The sequence below is a fragment of the Corythoichthys intestinalis genome, chromosome 1, assembly GCF_030265065.1.
Source record: "Corythoichthys intestinalis isolate RoL2023-P3 chromosome 1, ASM3026506v1, whole genome shotgun sequence".
In the NCBI taxonomy this organism is placed as follows: domain Eukaryota; kingdom Metazoa; phylum Chordata; class Actinopteri; order Syngnathiformes; family Syngnathidae; genus Corythoichthys; species Corythoichthys intestinalis.
Genome location: NC_080395.1, coordinates 41,256,090 through 41,272,813, shown reverse-complemented (window position 1 = coordinate 41,272,813; position 16,724 = coordinate 41,256,090). Strand labels below are relative to the sequence as shown.

Below are 16,724 nucleotides of genomic sequence, written 5' to 3'. Positions count from 1 at the left end.
TTATAATTGCAATCATTTTCTGGGAGAAATTGAGCATTATCTGAAATAATTGCAGGGGTGCCAATACTTCTGGCCAGCAGTTTATACATATGGTGGTGCCTTGACTTAGATTTTTTTTAGGTTTAGGGGTCTCATTTAACTCACTGGCTGCCTTGGATGCAGTAGATGGCAATGGCACTGATGTATGAGCCAGTCTTTCTCGTTTAATGACCATCTATCACCATCAAAAACAATTTGAGAGTGTTACTTGGGGCCCATAACCAGTGTGTTTCTGTTTTTACCCATCCTAATGTCATTAATTTCGTTTTTATTAATATTGTATTCATTTATAAATGTATTTATTATGATAAAAATGCAATAATTATTAATAATTTAACAAATATGTCAGTATAAGAATAATAGTTGTTCATATTCATTTTTTTAATGATCCAAAATAGTCACTTGCTTTATAGAAGGTTAAAGGTTTCAAGTACCATCTTTTGAATCACTGTCCACTGTAGTGACCACTGTTTTAAAAGGGCAAATGAGATTAGAAATAGTGTTTTGAGATATAAACGAACAAATTAAAAATTTCAAGGCACCACTTTTTACTAAAAAAAAAACAATTTACTTAATTGTGCATGGATTTCAGTTTTGTGTGTAAAATTCACCCTAACTATTATTGTCATTTTAATTCAGTATTATTGTCATTTTAATTCAGTACTTATAGCTTTAAAAAAAAAAAAAAAAAAAAAAAAAAAAAACGTTCATGGTTTGTGGCTTCTGGGTTTACCTTCGATGTATTTTATTGTTTGCTCAATTTGGATGAAGTGACCCCTGATGGAACATTTCAAGGTCTGTTTAATAAGCTGTGTGTCACCTCAGGGCCTCTGGTAGCCATAGCGGAGCAAATGCTCATCTTCTATCGGCGTCCTACTTGATGCTGGCTGAAGCCCCAGGCACGGAGAGCCGAGCAAGCGTGGATGCAGGAGGTCAGACATTTCCAATACATAACTCAGAAACATATGGACTCCATTGAGATTTTGTCCTAGAAGTCAAACATAGACACATGTCCTCTACACTTTTTGTATAATTGTTTTTACCTTTTGCCAGACAAGGCTTTTTCTCAGTGTTGGATAAACGTATTGGATCATGTGTGTGTGCACACGTGTGAGCAGTGCAGGTTTCCATGCACTTAAAAGAGGCGGCGGCCAGGGAGCGAATGACACAGCCGATGAATGGGCGAGCGTGGGTGGTCTTCTCCGAGCCGAGCCCATGGACGTGGAAGTGAACTGTTAAAGGCCGCAGGAGCAGCTTGAGTGAAATCACAATATCTCCAAATGAGTAACCTACATGCTGGAGACTGGTGGTGGAGCTGGGGTGCAGAGGGGCTACTCCCTCTACAAAGCAGTTCTTTCACAAGAGGGAAACATACATATGTTGGCCGTTGCGCTTAATAAAGTTTCAATAGATTTAAATTGCCAAAGAAGCTGAAATTCGACTGATGAGAGCCTGCATGCCCGTGGGTGCTCCTACTATTCTGTATCTCCTGCCTGAATGATTGTAAACTTAGTATCTTTAAAAATGGTGTCTAATTACCCATTTAGGTATACTCTTTTTTTTTATGAAGCTCCACCCAAATGGTGCCTAATCTAATACTTGCATTAAAAATTTTGAATGTTATAATGTTCAGTTTTTTTAATGTCCCTGTCAGAGAGCTTTTTTTTTTTTTTTTTTTTAAATCAATTGTGTTCACCTGTTCTAGATTTTCTAATATTAGAGCAATGCTTATTTAGTAGTTGGGCAGATGTCATATTGTATAGTACTCAAAGTTTAATGCATGCACCATGTGCACAAAATAAACATTTTAAAAAAAATATTACCTCGGCCAGTTTCCAACAAAACTAAGGATAATCCTATTTGTAAAAATTAAAACTAAATTTGTAATTGACCCATATTTCAAGATGAATTCATTTGTTGGAACTTTAGTCATGACAAATTTGAGTCATATCGAATTAAATTTTATATTAAATTTTATAGGTGCAAAAAATGACAGAATTGCGGCAGGAACATCATTTGAATTCATTTATTTTCATCATGCAACATTCACAACACATATAGAGTGCTATCACCTGCCCATGTAAGGTTTATGTCACAGCAGCTGTAGGTTAAATGCATTGTTAATTACCCAATTTCTTTCTTTTTTTATTAAGCATATCAAATGATGATGGATGATTTCAGGGCATCAACTTGAAAGATGCAAAACCACCCAATTGAAACCGTTTTTTTTTTTTGGGGGGGGGGGGGGGGGGTTTACAAGTGATAAACATGGATTTAAGTAACCAAACGGTATGGAGCTAGGAAGTATGTACATTTAGAATCAACAAGGAAGTTTTGAAATCTTGGGTTTAGTTCCCTTTTACAATCTTTTGTCAAATATTAACTCATTCACCACTTGCATTCCTGACAAGCGGGGTAAAAGCTGATTAAGTGATTGGATGATAATTTAATTCTGTCAGTCTGCATTACTCTCCTCTTCACTTTACGCTCATGACGATATGTTTGTCTGCAGACGGTCTCACTCAGTGGCGTTTTCCTTCACTTTCCTTAGCGTGGCTCGCTACGACAGGCTTCACTCTCTCAGTCTGTCTGTCTCTGTGGATTTCCTGTGGCCTCAGGGCTCCTCTATATGCACCTCTCTCCTGGGACCCAGCCTGTCTTCCATACACACACATAATCAGCACAGAGTGTCTCTGGGGCCACAATGATAGAGATCTGTAGCCTGGTCCACTACTTCCCATTTGGGGTCAGAATGGAAGAGATGTTGCCAGTAACACGATTTAGTTTGTGTGTATGCATGCTTGCACATGTCCCTCTCAAAGTTTATCTTCAGTGAATGCCCATTTCTTCATGTAAAGGACGGTGAAGGCCAGAGCCGTGGAGGCTTTTGCCCCTTAAAAGCTGGATAAAGAGGGCAGAAGCTTTTTTAGCTGCAGGGCTTCAGCCATTGACAATATTTTCCAGATGGGCTTCGTTTGCCCCACACTGCATCAATGCACATTAAACTGTCGTCTACCTATGATGTCGTGGACGCATGCACGCCTGCGCACAAAAAAGAAAGGATACTTCAGTCATTTTATTCCAAAGTGATTTTCATGCATCATTTATTCATAAGGTTTATACGACAAACAGGACAGCCGATTACAGTGCTTAAATATTTTGTGTAAATTAGTTCAAGCAGAGATTGTACACATAATGTACGCATTTGTTCTTATGATGCAGTATGGCTATAATTAGGGTGACCAAACGTACTCTTTTGCCCGGACAAGTCCACTGTTCACGTCCTCTCTGTGGCGTCCGGCCGGGTTTTATAAATTTATGAAAATGTCCGGTTTTCATGATTTTTCACAGGGACAATTTAAAGAAAATCTCTCCGGCCTCTGGGAGGCAGCGCCTGCCTGCTTTAATGTAGCTCCTACCAGTAGGGGGAGAAGGAGTAGTTCTTCTTGTTTTTTGTTGGCAGTTTACCCCTTGTATCACGGGGCATTTCCGCCATCTACTGGGCTGACGGTTTGGCAAGAGACCAGGCAGTTAGAGACTACAATAAGGAGTAGTTCTTGTAGTTATGCTGTTGTAATTTATAAAAATGTTTAGTTGCCACATAGCCTACTATGTGTGTGTATTGACTGGACTACATTTCCATGGGTCTTCATTATATTATTTTTTTTATTATTATTTAATTTTTTTTGGGGTGGGGGGCGTTTTTATTGTTTGAATATTTTTTTAGGAAGAATAAAGCCTGTTGATATGCAGATTGATTGCAAATAAATAACCTGTAACCTGTTGAGTTAAGAAATATTTCCATATAGTATATATACTATATAGCAATAATGTACAGTATATATATTTTTTATAAAACTTGAACTTCCTCCGGAGGAGACGGAGGAGGCACACTTTAAATCTTTGAGTGAACTTTTAAAATTCAGGTATCTCGAGGCCGGGCCCAATGTCCTCTTTTTGGAAATCAAAATATGGTCACCGTAGCGATAATATTTTTCCATTTATAAACACCTATTGTATTCATAATTTCACTAAATGATATTTTGCAACACTTCCAAAAATCTTTTCAAGTATCTACATTTCCAAATGATCATTTCTGTTACATTACTAGGAAATCACAATATCAGCAAAACAGGCCTCATGTCGTTATTTTGAAATTAACTGGGAAATTAGTGTGTTTGTGTACAAAGAGAAGAATGTCTCAATTGTAAGCCATATGTCAATCAAAACTGGCTGTTATCCTTTTAAAGACAATATTTGACACTGCTCATGTATTGGATCATATTTTTGGGCAAGTGGTCATAATGTTGTGGCTGGCTGGTGTTATTTGACTGGAAAGCTTCACGCTTGATTAAGCTCCTATTCCCCTGCAGTCGTGAGTGCAGCATAAAATCCTCTCCATCATCAAGCATATCAGTGAGGCCCACTTACAATGTGTGTTGTGCAGCAGAAGATCCTTCCCATGCGCCACTGTTGACGCACAAAGAGTCAGTGTTCGCGGGCCTCCGGTGTGACGAGCTGTGACGAGGCGGTGTGAAGCTGCCACAGAAATAGATTGGGGTCACAGGCAAAAGCGTGCATGGAGGTTCAGCCAGCGCTTTCTCGGTAATGTGTGTGTGCATAGGGTGGAGGTGTGGGGAAGCGAGCGTGTGTCCATACCTCTATATTTTTGGAAACCACATGGAAAAGACAGTATGCATCCTTGCACACACACACATGGCACATCACTGACGGCGTAGCATCAGTGAGTGTGGGTATCCACTAAACCCAGACCCACCCACAAACCGCCACTCTGCACAAACATATTCCACATATACACACTATTCTTCTCCAGCCACATGCCCATATGTACTTGCTAAACTGCACAGGGTATCAGGTTTAACCCTCTCTCTTCCCCTCCTCAACCTCAAGTTCATCATCACTTTGCGATGACTACATGCGAGCATGTGTAATTACCAAACGTTAACAGCCTCACTATGTTTACTTCAATGATACACAATCTTGAGGAATGTCAAACAAGCGGTGTGAGTAAATATGTCTTCCAGGTGGCACTATTGATCATTGGGTCTCGCTTACACACTCTCAACTCAGCGAGACCCCGGGATCGATTGATACCATCATTAGGCGGCGGATTTTGGCGCACAACCTCACACAAAGCCTGTTTGTTATTGTGAGAAATGTATTGGTCCACGGGGCATATACTTGGCTGCGCTGATAAAAGGGCAGCAGTGACTGTGACAAGAAGGAAAATAAAAGTGATGGGAAGGGGAAATTTCAGATGAAGTAGGTTACTAAGGTCTCTACTCGCATATCTGAGGAGTACCTTTAATATACTTTTTCATTCATCAATGTACAATAGAACAGTCCATACTCAAGTAATAAGAGGAGTTTGAAATTTTCAACACCATTTAAAAAAAAAAAAAAGTACGAATTGGCAGTAGTACATTATTTAAAAGCTCTGGGGAAACAAATATCAGCCTTGTCATAGACTTCACCATCAGTGGACAAGACAGCTCCTACAAACATTGTGCCACGCCTTCCCGTAGGGGGCCGACCCAGGCAGAAATTTGAGGTGGCTTTCACTGTGATAAGCTCAAACACGCTGCGTTCTAACGCCGTATTTAGGTGGAAACAGGGCGAAGGTTTTACTGCATACAAGCAGACAGGAATGTCTCGAGTGATATGGTCGAGGATTCAACATAATTATTATATTAAATAGCACCATGCATGCACTTTGAAATGTGGAGAAAAAAATCAATGGATAAATTTAGTGTAACTTTGGCTTGAAATATTTACATAAAATTAATGGTAACTGCCTTTTTTTTTTTTTGTTTTTTTTTTTTTTTTTTGTTTTTTTTAATTTTAACCAAGAATCTAGACTGTTTTACGTTCATATCTGTATAAATTCCCCGACTTAAGCATTTATGTACAATAATTTTCAAGTTAAAAAGCTCTCTGCCCTCTCATTAGATTACACACTAGCATAATTTATGCTTGAAATATTTAAGTAAAACGAACGATAACTGCCTGTTTTTTTGTTGTTGTTGTTGTTGTTTTTTAACCAAGAATCTAGACTATTTTACGTTCATATCTTTAGAAATTCCCTGATTTATGCATTTATTTACAAAAATGTTCAACTTAAAAAGCTCTTTTTTTTGTGACGGCCGCCATGTTGGATTATACAATATTATACACAGCGCTGGCCAAAAGTATTAGCACTCCTGCAATTCTGTCAGATAATGCTCAATTTCTCCCATAAAATGATTGCAATTTCAAATGCTTTGGTAGTAATATCTTGTCTTTTGTTCGTTTGTCTTTTGTTTTTTTTGCTTGCAATGAAAAAACACAAAAGAGAATGAAAAAAAAAATTAAATCATTATCATTTTACACAAAACTCCACAAATGGGCCAGACAAAAGTATTGGGACCCTCAGCTTAATACTTGGTAGCACAACCTTTAGACAAAATAACCGTGAACAACTGCTTCCGATATCCATCAATGAGTTTTTTACAATGCTCTGCTGGAATTTTAGACCATTCTTCTTTGGACAACCGCTCCAAGTATCTGAGATTTGAAGGGTGCCTTCTCCAAACTGCCATTTTCAGATCTCTCCCCAGGTGTTCTATGGGATTCGGGTCCGGGCTCATTGCTGGCCATTTTAGAAGTCTCCAGTGCTTTATCTAAAACCATTTTGTAGTGCTTTTTGAAGTGTGTTTTGGGTCATTGCCCTGCTGTAAGACCCATGAACTCTGAGGGAGACCCAGCTTTTTCACATATTGCCCCACATTATGCTGCAAAATTTGTTTATAGTCTTCAGACTTCATAATGCCATGCACACTGTCAAGCAGCCCAGTGCCAGAGGTAGCAAAGCAACCTCAAAACATCAGGAAACCTCTGTCATGTTTGACTGTGGGTACTGTGTTTTTTTGAAGGCCTCGTTTTTTTCATGTAAACTCTATGTTGATAACTTTTCCCAAAAAGCTTTACTTTTGTCTCATCTCACCAGAGAACATTCTTCCAAAACATTTTTGTCTTTCTCAGGTAAGTTTTGGCAAACTCCAGCCTGGCTTTTTTATGTCTCTGGTTCAGAAGTGGGGTCTTCCTGGGTATCTTACCATAAAGTCCTTTTTCATTCAGACGCCGACGGACAGTATGGGTTGACACTGTTGTACCCTTGGATGCAGGAAAGCTTGAACTTGTTTGGATGTTAGTTGAGGTTCTTTATCCACCATCCGCACAATCTTTCGTTGTAATCTCTCGTCAATTTTTCTTTTTTTCTTCTTTTTTTCCACATCAAGGGAGGTTAGCCACAGTGCCATGGGCTTTACACTCATTGATGACACTACGCACGGTAGACACAGGAACATTCAGGTCTTTGGAGATGGACTTGTAGCCTTGATATTGCCCATGCGTCCTCATTATTTGGCTTCTCAAGTCCTCAGACAGTTCTTTGGTCTTCTTTCTTTTCTCACAGGGAAGACACAGGGCAGAGGTTGAGTCAACTTTATTCCATTTTAACTGGCTGAAAGTGAGATTTATTTATTGTCACCACCTGTTATGTGCCACAGGTAAGTAACGGGGGCTATTAATTACACAAATTAGAGAAGCATCACATGATTTTTCAAAGGGTACCAATACTTTTGTCCGGCCCATATTTGGAGTTTTGTGTAAAATGATAATGATTTAATTTTTTTTCCCCCACTCTTTTTTGTGTTTTTTCATTGTAAGCAGAATAAATGAAGCTATTACGAACAAAGCATTTGTAATTGCAATCATTTTCTGGGAGAAATTGAGCATTATCTGACAGAATTGCTTTCTTTTGTTGAATGAAATTAAAATGATGCTTTCCTCAAGTACTAAGTTTCTGATGTGAAAATTGAGTGATTTTTTTAGCTGTTGAAAACATACATCAAAATTGCACTAAATAAAAAAATATTAAGTTGCTATTTCTTGCAAAAACTCCTATGTTAAATATTGCTATTGATCTTGAAAATATAGGTGATTGTCTCTGCATTTGGCGATTTTTGTGCATCTAGCGTAAAATCTGAGCATTTTGTTGCCATTTTAAGTTTTGTTATACTTATATAAAAATAATTAATCAGGGTTTCATTATGGAATGACTTTTAATTTTTTGATGCCGCTGTTCATGGAGACTCATATATGCCTAAGGGAGGTGCCTGTTTGGTTTTAGGTCGCTAGCGGCTTTGGTTTTGAAAATATTTAATTTTAAGTTTTTTAAAATAGCCGCCTTACAGATTGGCCCCGTATCCCGTCAACTGATAGTGAAGTCTATAGCCTTTTTATGCTCCTAATTTCATTTGCAAGAAACCACCATATCCAGGGGGAAAAAACAACAACCTACTACAGCAGGCATAGCTGTTCAAGTGTCAGTCATTTCTTTCGCAATAGCAGAAACACTTATTGTGGGCAAACTCCCACAGCTTTGATGTTAGTACAAAAAGAATAAAAATATTCAAAGTAACTTAGCCGTGTGTGAAAATGTAAATGTCTATATTGTTATATCACCAATTAACTGCGGCTAACGTTATTTGGAAAGCTGAGTTCATTTTCATTGACACACCAAAGCCTGATTACCTTCAGCTCTGTTGAAACAGTAAATCATTGAAATAGAACATATCTGATTATTTAAAGTCAGCCAAAAGATATCAAATCAAAATACCACAATTCCAAGAAACTCAAGAACAGAGAAATATAGCAATTGACATCCAATATTCTGGAACGGGTTAAAAATCTATTTCTAAAGTTTTAGGATTCCAGTGAACCAAGATGTGAGCCATTATCCTGAAATGGAAAAAAACAACCCCAAGAACACAGTGATGAGTCATACAGGAGGTCACAAAAGAACCCAGGACAATATCTAAAAAGTAGGCCTCCCTTTCCTCTGTTAAGGTCAGTATTCATGACTCAATAAGGAAAAGACTGGGCAAAAATTGAATCTATGACAGAGTTCCATGGTGAAAACCATAAAAAAACATATTATGGCTTGCCTTTTGAAAACCCAAAAGAACAGAACAATTTCCAAGATTTTTGGGGGCCTAGCAAATGGACTATAGCGAAGTTTTCTCTTTTCTCTTTTTGGAAGAAGAAAATGTTTTGTTATATCCCGCATAAATGTAACCACATTATGGAGAACAACAATCAACTGACAGTCAAACACGGTCGGGAAAGTTTGATAGTCTGGGCCGCTTTGCTTTGCCAGGGCCTTGATGACTTGCTTTGATTGATAGAACCATGAGATCTGAAGGAGAATGTTTGGCCATCAGTGCATGATCTTAAGATTATGCGCACGAGGGTTTCGTAGAGTCTTCGAGTTACGACCGATTTCCGTTCCCTACGCTAGCAGCTAGGAGTGGGAAACTCAGGGCACCTCACGATACGATACGATTCGCGATACAAGGCTCACGATAACGATTATCTCACGATATCACGATACAGCGATTAGCGATATATTGGTCAGAAATTTGATACATGATATTTATTCTACGATACAACTGTTGAAAGGAAAAAAAAGATATTTCAAAATAGAAAAAGTACTGTTTAAGTCATTGTGACACCTTTTCGGTGCAATATTGCTATAAAATATAAATCTACTGCAAACTGTGTACCTGCACATATAAAGGAAACAAACCACAACCACTGATATCTCTTGGAGAAATCATGATGAATGGCACTCTTAATTTCTTTGAAGTTTTAAATCTTTTAAAAACAATTTTAAAGTGCTATAGGTGTCAGTCAACAGTTGAGATTGGAGTGGGACAATGATAAAATTGGTGGGTCTTTTCTTCGTATATGACCTTTGTTGCCAAAAGCATTAGTTTGAGCACGTCCACCATCTGCTTCAGCATTTGAGATGTCGGACTCAGTCAGCCACATTCTTCCTCAGCTTAAAAACACCAAAATAAAACGAAAAATATTAGCTACCTAATAGCTTTTGGGTTGAAATCCTGATTTTTTTTTTTTTTTTTTTTTGTTGGAAGTATTGAGTGAATTAGAAAAATATGAATTGAATATATAGAAATTAAAAATGCAATAATTACCTATTTTTTAATGTAGGCTGCATTAATTGTCATGCACATCACCTTATATATCTTGGAAGCTATTCAAACTATTTTTTATAGCTAAATGTATCAAAATGGCAGTAATAACAGTTTGTGTTGTAAACTAGATGGAAAGTGGTTCTCAAATAATATCAAATAAATCAGTAAATTCATGTAGGCTTGTTCGATATTCATTTTCATCCAGTTTAGGGTCCTGATTTATATCATTCAACACCAAATGTCATCAAAATAATACATGTAAATTAAAAAATCAATTACATTGCAAAACTTTCTTACCTGAAGTGTTGAAACCGAAGCAGTGAAGAAATACAATGTCCACTTCGTCACCAGCTGCCAGTGAACCTTATTTTTGTTAGACAATTCTTGCATACAGCAAAGTCCTTGTTCGCCTTACTTCCTTTCTTGTTGGTGTAAAATCTAAAGTGTGTCCACATGTGTAATTTGTAGCAATATTTTTCTCATTTTTTCCTCCACTGTTTTCACAAAGCTTTTATATTTTTTTCAACCCACTTGGAGCTTCCTCTCTTCTTATCTAGACGACTTGTGCGCTATTTACCTTCACCGCTACTCTTGAGCGCCGCTAGTGGACCGCCAAGGAATTGCTCAACAAACATTGAGCAGTTTACAGCATCCATACTCCATTGCTTGGCCAATATGTCAGATAAAAGTATCGATACTTGGCGGGAGCATATTGATAACCGACCGGGTTGCAAAATATCGCAATATATCGCTGTATCGAGATATTTTCACACTCTCATTAGTAGAGGAGTGCGAAATTTCCGACTCTTAGATTACTCGTGATTCGGCCGTGGAAGATTCGAGAACGATTCACAGACATTCAAATTCCGATTATTGAATTATACCAGGTAAAACGGAAGTAAAACACAGTCAGCGCGGTGTTTGGGGCGCAATGAGGAACGGACCGAGAGTAAATATCATGTTCAACTCATGCCGCTAGAAAAAAACAATCATACCTGACTGCGGCCGACAGCCACTACAAACAACGCCCAGTTGCTAATTGCTACAAACATACGGCTACAGTAGATATCATATATATGTAGAACTAGATGCAAAATGACAGACGAAGGCGGTGTTAGAACAAATATTACTGAACCGAGATGCGAAATGACAGACTTTCCGGCGTTAGTAAACAGCCGCCTTCTTAAAGCAGTACTAAAGCAGTGACTTCTCTAGAAGGCTCTGTTGTTGCGAACCTAATTAACTTTTTATCGAAAATACTCCTAAATAGGCAGAATCTTGTCTTGAATCTGTCTTTAAATGATAAAATAGTTTTAAAACTTTGACAAAAGTAGACAGAAGGGAAATTATGGAATAACGGGAGCAATTTTAACTGTGACAATTGATTCACAACATTAAATTAATTGAATGTAGTTTAAAGCTGCTGATACAGAATGGGGACTGGAGTATTTTATTTACTGTTATTTTTGTGTATTTGTTTACTGTTATATGCTAACTTGATACTGAAATAGTAGTTTGGTTTAGCCTGAGAGGATTTTTGAACAATTTTGGAACTAATGTACAAAACATTTATTTTAAAAAAAATAAATAAATAAAAAAAAAGGGACGGGGGTGCATCAATAATCGTTTTATAATTGAATCGGAGCCTCTGAATCGTAATCGTAATCGAATCGTTAGGTGCCCAAAGATTCCCAGCTCTACTTATTAGCAACGTTGCCGAATTTCCGCGTGAGTCGGATCTTACTGTTAAAGTCCAAATGCACGTCAAATACTTTACATTAAAATAAAAACTAAAACACTGTAACGAATCGGGTTGCATGTATTCTTCAGGTTGCAGTGTTGATGTGTGCAGTGTTTTAAATTTCGTCCATAAACGCACCGCATGACTGACTCGGGAGAGAGAAGGAGGGGTGCGTGAAGATTTGTTTCCATTTCGTTTTTGTTGGTGTCAGCCATGGCTTACAGTAGTTTTGTTCTTTGCTTTCAGTTTAAACTTAGTTGTCATGGTAATTGCAAAGACAGCTTGCAGCTTTCTTTTTTGGGGCCATTATGTAAAAGAAACGGCAAAAAAGACAAAAGATATTCTGAGTGCACAAACACAGACAAGCACTAACCACTAGATGAGCAGAAACACTGATACTTTGGCCAAAATGGCCAACAAGGCACGGAGCTTCGTAAAGTCGAAACGTCGTAGGTCGAGGACATCGTCACCGAGAACGCTCTGTACTGAATGCCTTGGGAAAAAAAAAAATCCAAAATGAACATTATGGAGTGGCAAAGTCAAAGTCAGAATTGAATTTATTCTAAAAGGCCATTTATTGTCAAAGGCCCTCCCTCCAGTTTTGCTGAATTAAAAAAATATTTAAAGGCTGAGTAAGACAAAATATCAACAGCAATGTGAAAGACACTCTTGCCAGTTATGAAAAATGAGTTGAATTCAGTTATTGCTGCTGTGATGGCCCAACCAGTTACAGTAGGGGGCAATAACTTTGTCACACAGGGCCAGCTAGCTTTGAATCGTATTTTTTTACTTTTAGAAATAAAATCACCATATACAGTACATTGTAAAAGAAATTAGGGGTGTCAAACAATTAAAAATTTTTAATTGAGTTGATTACGGCTTAAAAATTAATTAATCGTAATTAATCGCAATTAATCGCAATTCAAACCATCTATAAAATATTTTTCTGTAAATTATTGTTGGAATGGAAAGATAAGACACAAGATGGATATATATATTCAACATACGGTACATAAGTACTGTATTTGTTTATTATAACAATAAATCAACAAGATGGCATTCACATTATTAACATTCTGTTAAAGCGATCCACTGATAGAAAGACTTGTAGTTCTTAAAAGATAAATGTTAGTACAAGTTATAGAAATTTTATATGAAAACCCATCTTAATGTTTTCATTTTAATAAAATTTGTAAAATTTTCAATCAAAATATAAACTAGTAGACCACCATTGTTGATGTCAATAATTACTTACACAATGCTCATGGGTGCTGAAGCCTATAAAATCGGTCGCACCCAAGCGCCAGCAGAGGGCGACAAAACTCCGAAAAACACAATTAACAACATGACATTTCACTGTGCTGTCATTTTAATCTGAGCGGGGCATGTGCGTTAATTGCGTCAAATATTTTAACGTGATTCATTTAAAAAATTAATTACCGCCCGTTAACGCGATAGTTTTGACAGCCCTAAAAAAATGTGTTTTATGTTTACTTGCCGTTTCTTCATGACCACATAGTGTGGAAAGTAGCCCTTCCCCCTAAAAACAAGAATATGAAAAGAGCGCAAATAATTTTTCCCTGCACTGTATGACAAAGATTGTACTCCAAACCGTTTATTACGCAATGTTTGATGCAATACTTCCCCAAATATTCCCACTCCGAATTGTACGATCTCTGGGTCATTTTGCTTTGGAGGTTCCACTGTACAAACAATGATGTATTTGCGTACTGTGGCCCGGCTAACAAAACATCTGTTTTGCATGAGCCTGTGAGCAGGCTGGGAGCAGCCAAGTACAACGCAGAGGGTATTAGGGGTAATTTACTTATTAGAGAAAAAAGACTCAATCTCAGGAGCTGTGATTGTAAATGGAGAAAGAGCTTATCTGAACAACTATCAGTCTCCCTGCAGGGCCAATGCAGGCAGGCAAGTTGTGGCTGTATAACACAGATGCACATGCGTGTGCATGTTATTGAATACAAACAAACACAAATCCAACGTACACAACATCACTCCACATGACTGCATCACATTGTTTTAATTGTGCTTACAAATTGCTTATCTGCAAAATGGAACATTCACTTTGACACCAGATAGCTAATGAATAAAAGTTGTCAAATGCACCCTATGTAAACAGATAAAATGTGCCTGCTATAATACATGCTGTGCTTCAATTACATAGTCACCATGTATGTCATCTACTTAAACAAATAAATGCCTCTCCCTAAATAGACAGCTTTTACCCTTGGGGACAATAAAGTAACAGGTGCTGCCACAAGGTAGCTATAATTACAATAGCCACATTTCCACAAGGTGCAGTTCGGTTCAGTTAATGTGGGCACGCTTCGATATGCTACACCCTAATTTGGTTAGCATCACCACCGCGGCTGTATAGCTGATGGCAGATTAGCATGGCAGAAAGCTCCAGTTCCATAAATAGCGACATCTGAACAGCTGGCCTATAACTGCTTCTATATCATCCCAAAAATGTTATAATTTTCTATTGAACTTCATTTTCATTGTGCAAAATTGTAGACATGGCAGACATTTTGTTAACATTTAGTGAAAACATGGTTGACAGTCATTTCACAGATTTCGAATAATAGGATGCCGACAGCTAACTACCATAGACCTCACTATCTGTTGACAGGAAACGGGGTGCGGGGCCACTCCGTAGGGGCCCAATTTTCAACTTTAAATATTTTCAAAACCAAAGCTGCTAGCGACCTAAAACCAAAACAGGCACCTCCCTTAGGCATATTTGAGTCTCCATGAGCAACGGCATCAAAAAATTCAAAGCCGTTCACTAATAAAATCCCAGTTAATTATTTTTTTATATAAGTATAACAAAACTTAAAATGGCTGTAAAATTCTCAGATTTTACGCTAGATGCACAAAAACCACCAAATGCAGAGACAATCACCTGTTTTCAGGATCAATAGCAATATTTAACATATAAGTTTTTGCCTGAAATAGCGACTTAATTTTTTTAATTAAGTGCAATTTTGACATAAGTTTTCAACAGCTAATAAATCACTCAATTTTCACATTCGAAACTTAATACGTGACGAAAGCATACAGAATAATCTTATTTTACTCAGCAAAAGCAAATTTTGCATTTTTCTATCTACAATCACAACTTATTTAGGTTGAATTCCAATGTCACTATAGCTACAGCACGTCTTGCTGACTATATGGCCCTCCTCCTTTTTAGATTGAAATGTTACATAAAATAAAACACGTTAAAGCCAAAATGTTTTTTTGTATGGACGCAGAAATGTCTAAATTACGATGCTTTTTGCCAAAAAACAGGCGTTTGGCCTAAAACTACCTGATTATTTGAATGTATAGTTACGCTATTGTGTATTGATACAAAATCCGACATGGCAGCCATCGCAAAACGAAGAGCTTTTTAAGGTGAAAATTCTTGTAAATAAGTGCATAAATCCCAGAATTTCTATAGATATGAAGATAAAACAGTCTAGATTCTTGGTGAAAAGCAAAAAACTGGGCAGTTATCATTCATTTTACCTAAATATTTCAAGCTAAAGTTACGCCAATTTTTCCATTCTCTTCCTTTTTTTCACAAATGTTTCATGCATGTATGGTGTTGGATCCTCGACCCAGTCACTCTTGATACACTCCTGCCTGCTTGTATGCACTAAAACTTTCGTCCTATTTCCACCTAAATCTGGCGTTAGAACGCAGCATGTTTGAGTTTATCGCAGTGAAAGCTTCCATGACGCTCTGCCTGACCCAGCCCCCTAGGGGGCAATGTCTGTAGGAGCTGTCTCGTCAACTGATAGTGAAGTCTATGCAAATACAGTAAATAATGTTTTTAAAATGGTAATAAATAAATATATTTTCTGCAATCATCACTCTTTCAAGTCCATAGGAAATGGTGGTTGCTGTCACTTGAAAATATCAGAAGCGTTCAGGGACACGTGCAAATTGTCTAATACAGGTTGTGTTGAAATTGCAGTTAAATCAATTTTATAGGCATTTTTCTGTACCTGATTTTTAAAAAAATTGTGAACCCTATCCATCAACGATATAATTCCAAGTTAGTTTGTTTTTTTTTGTCAAAATTTGAACCACGACCTACTTTGTATTTAGATATAAATGGTAGATTGCTCCAATGCGACTGTACCTTAAACATCGAATGGGGCAAGGTGTTACCGAAGTGTATGTGAACTTTTTCCTATATACAACATCAAGGGCATAAGTTTGGTCTCAACATTGGTAGGGACGATATGGCATGTACACTTTTTGCTGGGCACGGGACATTCTTAATGATCAATGCAAAATAAATCTGTATTGACATATACTAAGTTTTATGTGTATTGGTTAAGCGTACACCGTTCAATTCAAACCTTTGTTTTCAAAAATTACTAAAGAAAAATATTTGAAAACTTTCATAAAAATTGTCTGGATTTTATGAGCAAATTTAAATTGCATTATTTGAACATAAATTATATTAACATACACAATAAATACAAGCTTGTTAATCATCTCTTAACTGTCCAGGAATCCAAAAAAAAAAAAAAAACATTTGTCTTAAGACCACTCAACATTGCCTAAATAAAGAAATTAAATATAACTGATAAAACCTCTTTGTCAGGGAATAACAAAAATATAAAAATGGAGCCGTCCTCCAGGTCAAACACTACTGCTTTTGTCCACAAGCATAGCCAAACTCAACAAAAAAATATGAAAGCTCCTGTGGGCTGCTTTAAGACCACATAAATAAAATAAAAAGGAAAACAGGGGAGTTGGGGATAAACCTCGGTTCACTACATTTCTCATTTTAATTAACGTTAACAGTACAAAACACATACAGGAGGACACTTTTCTCCAAGCAGCTAGCTACTCGAGTTTTGCAGGTT

At 37.3% G+C, this 16,724-nt stretch overlaps 1 long non-coding RNA gene across 2 annotated transcripts in view; it reads left to right on the top strand.

Annotated features, from left to right (window-relative positions):
• LOC130925548 (uncharacterized) overlaps positions 1-1,527 on the top strand; it is a 143,537-nt gene extending 142,010 nt beyond the window's left edge. Inside the window, exons 4-5 of one of the 2 annotated variants that reach the window (XR_009065812.1) lie at positions 865-971; positions 1,158-1,527. This is a non-coding gene — a long non-coding RNA (uncharacterized LOC130925548). Of the gene's footprint in view, positions 1-864; positions 972-1,092 lie in introns of both variants that reach the window. The other variant, XR_009065810.1, reaches the window with a different exon arrangement.
• The last annotated feature ends 15,197 nt before the right edge of the window (positions 1,528-16,724 follow it).